This window comes from Triticum urartu, chromosome 7 (assembly GCF_003073215.2).
Source record: "Triticum urartu cultivar G1812 chromosome 7, Tu2.1, whole genome shotgun sequence".
Taxonomy (NCBI): Eukaryota; Viridiplantae; Streptophyta; class Magnoliopsida; order Poales; family Poaceae; genus Triticum; species Triticum urartu.
In genome coordinates, this window is record NC_053028.1 from 386,646,140 (window position 1) to 386,651,637 (window position 5,498).

General features: G+C 46.5%; 1 long non-coding RNA gene across 1 annotated transcript; it reads left to right on the forward strand.

Annotated features, from left to right (window-relative positions):
• The first annotated feature begins 657 nt into the window (after positions 1–657).
• LOC125521834 lies at positions 658–4,091 on the forward strand. Its single transcript, XR_007289463.1, has 3 exons — positions 658–1,131; positions 1,557–1,839; positions 3,897–4,091. It is a non-coding gene; the product is annotated as an uncharacterized LOC125521834 (long non-coding RNA).
• Positions 4,092–5,498: the final 1,407 nt, after the last annotated feature.

Genomic DNA, 5,498 nt, shown 5'->3' on the forward strand with positions numbered 1-5,498 from the left:
CATGGAAGCTCGTCCAACTGGTTGAAGAATTCGGGGCGTTGAATAGATGTTGCTGCTGCGAAGGCCATTGATCTTACGCGGGGTCAGCTTTCGCTGGTTGTAGGAAGGGGGAGGGGACAACCAACGTAGGCCGGGCCACAGCCAGCGCGACAAAGGGAGCGGAGGGTGGAGGCGGGTCGTGGCGCGGCCGCCGGCCGACGAGGCTGCCACCCGCCGGGAAGCCTCTCGAAACGCAGCTCGCCTCCACGCTGGAACCAGCCAACGAAGGCACCCCCAGCGTCGCACACATCCGAATCCACCTGCAGCTGCCGTCGGCTCGCCGCTGAAACCTACCGCCGCTCACCTCCGAACCGCATGCCTCTTCTGCTCCCAATAGATCCAGAAATTGCGGTAGTGGGAGCTCGACTGGAAAGTGGTGCAGGCGTGTGCGATGCAATGGAGCCAAGTCGGCCTGCCGGCTGGCTGGGTCGTTCGACCGGGGTGAAGAATTATTTATTCTTCACCCAGGGTCTTGAATAGACTATATATATATATATTATGTATGTATGTATATAGTTTAGAGCTATTCTGTTACTAGAAACAATATAATATTTTGTTACTCTTCGTCCTATATAGAGCGATCAGAGGCAATCTAACCCAAAAAGCCGAACTAATCGTTCTCGGCCCCAAACTAAAGGAGAAAAAAGCCCCACTCAGCCACCCGAGACCCATCGTCCCCAGCCACACGACCACACGACCCCCCTCCACCCCGCCGCCGCGACGACCTCCCCCAGCGCGCCGGCGGTCGGACCCTCCCCTTGCGCGCCGTCGCCTGACCCCTCCCCCAGCGCGTCGCCGCCCGAACCCTCCCCCAGCACACCGCCGCCTTCCCCATCTACCCAGCGCGCCGCCGCCAGCCCCCTCCCCCAGCTTGCCACGGTCGGCCCTCCCCCAGCGCGCCGCCGAGCGCCTCATCTACTACCGCCATCGCCTCACCTTCTCCTCCGCGGATAAGTTCATCGATGAGCGAGGACTCCAGATCGAGCCGGCCGACACCAACCTGCTGGCGTGCCACCCCCGCCCAAGCCATCTCCTCCACCACGGCGCCCCGCTGCCGATTCTAACCATGGGCACGCACAAGAGCCACCTCCGGTACGGCCCCTCCTCTCTCTGGATCGAGCATCTCACATGCATTCATGTGAGCTTTGCACTGATGAAACTTGAATTGTTGAACTGTTCATGCACATGTCACACCTGGTTTTATTTGAACTGTTCATGCTGACTTGGTAGCGGGTATTGTGAGTTCAATCCTCCCTACACAACAACAGTACAATGATAGGAAAAAATTCAGTTCAAAAAATTATATGCTGGAGGTTGATACTGAACCCATTTCCGGTTAACTCTAGCTGAACTTGTGTTTCGTTGATGCTGAACTTGTGTTTATGTCTGATTCTAAACTGTTGCGTATCAAAACATGCATGCACATTTTGTGTTCAAACAAATTTTGGTCCATTGACTGTTTGAACTTGCAACCTTGCTGCATTGAACTATGGTCTAAAAAAATTGAACTCATACAGGTACTTGGTGCAGACTTGGTAGCGGTGATATTTTGGTCTAATTATATATCAACAACAGTGCAATGACAGAAAAAAACATTAGTTCAAAATATATATGCAAGATGTTTGGGAGCTCCATGCCGTCACCCGCCGGCGCACCTCTGCCTCTCTGTGGGCAGTGGATCCTCCGCCACAGGTCAACCTCATGGCAGCGGGCAGTTCGACGCTCCCTGTCGTGCTATGTTCAACGCTCCCTCGAGCTCCACTAGAACTACTTTCCGGCTGCGTCTGCACCTCTGAAAAGGTACTAATTCGAACACTGAAGTTGGTTCTTCAAGCGATCAAACTGGATATCTGTATGATTCATAAAGTGATTGACAAAAAAAGTTACAAACAGAACAGTTGTTGATCTATGTTTCTGAACATGAGTGAGAGAAAAATCCTATGTGGAAAGTTCATATGACTCTCGTTGTTTTCAGTATATGGTCTAGTGGTGATCATGCATATGCTGTTTGATTTTGTCATGGAATATGTAAGAGCTAGTATCAGTTTTAGTACTTATGTTACGGCGGTTTGTTGACAAAAAAGTATATTAGTTGATCAGATGTTCAATCGTGCAAAAAGTGTAAGTTCATGTTTTAAAAGTTTGTATGTTCAAAGACGTAAACCTCATATGTTTAGGAAAGAGTTTGATTTTTTTCTAGAAGGTCATATATGAAATCTGAGGAAGTTTGGAGATGAACAATAAATAAGACGAGAAAAAAATTGTAAAACAATATGACAAAGTTCAACACGTATTACACTATCATCACTACATAAAGTAATCTACACTACTATTAAAAAAGCAAACATAAACTCTCCTAAAACCACACAACAAACTGTACACAAGATAACCAAGACCCTTGGATCAAATTAACTTAAACAAATCTTACTGCCGAGATTACATCAAGATCTGTAAATCCAAATCAACGACTCAGATCAAATGTTCTGCCTGGCAGACGCCGTGGTCTGCCAGGCATCGCCCGCAAAACATGCCGGTTCGACGTCTCTTTCCCCAGCAAGCGCGTAATCCTCGCTCAGATCCAGGCCCCTGCGCGTGGTTCCTCCCGCACCCAGGGGAGGTGGTGGCTACCATGGTGTCACGGAGCGGCGGGCGGTGGTGGCCCAGGGCCAGCACGTGGGCGTCTGGATCTCCGCCATCAAAGCGTGCCCGAGCTTCTTGTAATCCTCATGGCGGTGGCGACGACCATGGCGTAGCGGAGCCGTGACGGGTGGCGGCAGCCCAGTGTAAGTGTGCGGGGGGAGACGCGCTTCATGGCCGGCGTCCAGATCCGCGCCATCGAGCCGTGCCACAAGTTCTCAGAGGTGTGGCGCACTTCACAGGGAGCACGACCATGGTCGTATCTTAAGAAGCACAACAATGGGCGAATCCAAGGGAGAACGATAGAGCGCGGACAACCCCTGCTGCTTTCACTTCCAAGATTCCTGTCCTCCCACAAGAGCTGGAATCGCCTGCTCCGTGGCCGCAATTTCTAGGCGTCTTCTGCATCTTCCTTTGGATCCCTAGCTAGCGAGTCTGCATGTTCCTCTGAATTTCTCCCCATTCCCTAGCAGTAACCCTTTGATTTAGCCATAGCCAATGCAAATGGTGGCTGTACAGATCACTAGCTAGCTGAGTCTGCCTCTTCCTCTGAATTTCTCCTGATTCACTAGCGAGATGCAGTGCGATTATAAAAAAACGTATTGACAAGATGAATCTTGTGATTTCTGAAGTATAAACAATACATGCTAGATTTTACTCCAATTTGTTGTCCAAATTTCATTTTGATACATGTAGAGCGGCGGCGGCAGCGGCAGCGCATGATATAGTGGGCTAGGCCTGTGTCGGCGGCGGCAGGTCCATCTCCTCCCTCGAGAAGCAGCGGCGGCGTGGGACACAGCCGGCTCAGCCACAAAGATGGATTTCTCCGGCTGGGCATTTGAAAATGCCGATGTGCCGATGACTCCTAGCCTATGTTCCTCGACCTCGCGTCAGGGACGCATATGCCTGTGCGGTCCTCCTCGTGGTTAGCGATGCAGATGCCGCCGCTGTCGTTCCTCCCGCTGTCGCTGTTCCACTAACCATGGCAGCATGCTGTGTGAACACCCCAGGGAGGCACAGTGGTAGGAGCTGCACCGTGAAGCGTGTGGATGCCCACCAAATGTTCGATGAGTTCCTCTAATTGTTCTTTTTGTATAGCTAGCCCATTCTATTAGTCTCTCTTCTCCTATACACCATGCCTCGGTTCATCCATATATGATCTTATTTTGTTTTAGTTTTTACTAGATTTTAACACTGACCTTTGTTCAAATCCTATTCAGGTTAAACCATTGAAAGCGAGCACACAAAGCTGCAGAGGCAACAACTCCAAAGGAACCAGTACGGTGATGTGTTTACAGTATTCCTAAAATAAATGTAGTAATGCTGTGATTAATACTAACATTGATGGATCAGTCGTTTCTATTGAAAAAATCGTCATACTCCGTTAAGCCAGGTTCTATTCGTTTTGATTTTTAGCTATGCAAATTGTTCTCTGAGAATTTCTATTCATACAGTTTGACTGTCTAGCACATCATATGGTCATGTCAAGTATCGTTGCAAAGAAATGTCGCCAGTAACAATGATTAAAGTTCCCTGGATGGAGTATCTTACCACAATAAGTTTTGGTAGCTGCATTGGGGGGAATGGAGTGAGGATGGTGTGGGTTGTGCATTATTCCCTCCCCCACTAATGATTTTGCTGGTCAAACTTGGGATGTGATCAAGAAGGTGGGGAGGAAGCACCATAGTTTTACTAGTGGTGCTATTTTTAAGTGCACCGGAATTTAGCAACAAAAATAATGCATAAATAGTATGAATATCTTAGTTCGCACTTCTCAGCTGTGAGTACTGCACTTGGACGAGACTCCAAACTTCAATTGCTCACAGGTCCAAATTATTGGATACAACCTGATTTATAAGTTATCTTAAATTCCAAATTATGCGATGTTGACAATCTAAAATCATTACTTCTTTCGTAGGGAACATATATTTGTGTTTGATGAGGCAGATCAAATTTGTCATCGGTGATTTGCAGTCCCATGTTGACACTATTATTTCTCCGATTCCCAAAGTTAGACGAGCTTTACAATTTTTTGCTACATAGACGAAGTCAATTAAGGAAGTAGCAGGCATTAGCCTGAATATTCCTGATCATTTAAGTGTGCATGAGCAGGCTATAACCTTGAAGCAGTGTGCCATTATCATGCCTCTTGAACAGAAACTCTATATGCTTTGGAATTTTATCAGAAGGCATCTCAAGTAAAAATAGCAGGAACTTCAAATTGCCCATCTTTTAATTTAGTGTTGCTCACATTTAGGCTTATCCATGACAGACTTGCATTGGCAACTTGTGAAACTTCAAACCGTAGGCAGGAGGCAACAAAAAATAGTTGTTTGTCCCACAAAATACAATAAAAATTGAGTGCAATGTTGCTGTTAGTGTACCATTGAAGGGCATGATCATAACCCATGTACTGTTAATAAGCTTGTAAATCATTTTTATTGATTTTTTTTGTATTAGTCAAGAGTTTGAGACATGCATTGCGCAAGAAGACGGGACAACATGATGTATATATGATTATGCATCAAATATTCATATCTCCAACATGCTGATTCTTTTCCATCTTTTGGGTGCTATTGTTGTGATATTTGATTCAAGAGGAATATTGATTCATAAAGAATGATGTTTCAAGTTATGTATGAGAGACTTTATCTTGGCAGAGATTCCTGCATACCTTGACTAAATAAATGAGAGGTTGATATTTAAAAAAATTATGTGTGAGACAAGAATTAGGTATTGTACACTTCATGTGAAATTTCAAATTTCCAAGAAGGTTATCCTATATCTTTTTTTGGAGGGAAGGTTATCCTATATATGGTTAT